Raw genomic sequence first — 596 nt, 5'->3', positions numbered from 1 at the left:
TAGAGGTAGACCTGGACTCCATTCTGGAAGGAAGGCAGGCCTTGGAAATGCCTGAGACGAAATTCAGAAAAATGATTATAAACTGTTTCAAAACACTTAACAACGCAGTTGAGAAAAATAAGGAAGAAGTCAGGAAAGCTCTACAGGAACAATCAAATAAGATAGATACAACATTGGAAGCAATTCAAAACCTACAGAATGAGGTCCAAACATTCAATTATAGAATATCAGAAATAGACAATATTCTGAAAGGGCAAAGGAGTAGAAGAGAAGAGATGGCAGGCAGAACCAGTGAACTGGAAGACAAATCTCTCAGTATCCCTAAGATAGAAGAACAAACACAAAAAAGGATAAAACAATCTAAAGAAGGTCTAAGATTCATGTTGGACAACATGAAGAGGAATAACTTAAGAATTATAGGCATTCTAGAACAAGAAGACTCACACAAGTCCACAGAGGAAATAATTGAAGAACTGCTGGAAGAAAATTTCTATAACATCCTGAAAATTGAAAAGATAAACATTCAAGGAGCTCAATGAACTCCAGAAAGGATAGACCCCAAAAGAAAATCACCAAGACATATCATAATCAAGCTC

This window comes from Chrysochloris asiatica, unplaced genomic scaffold, assembly GCF_000296735.1.
Source record: "Chrysochloris asiatica unplaced genomic scaffold, ChrAsi1.0 scaffold00139, whole genome shotgun sequence".
Classification (NCBI taxonomy): Eukaryota; Metazoa; Chordata; class Mammalia; order Afrosoricida; family Chrysochloridae; genus Chrysochloris; species Chrysochloris asiatica.
Note: the sequence above shows the minus strand (reverse complement) of the source record.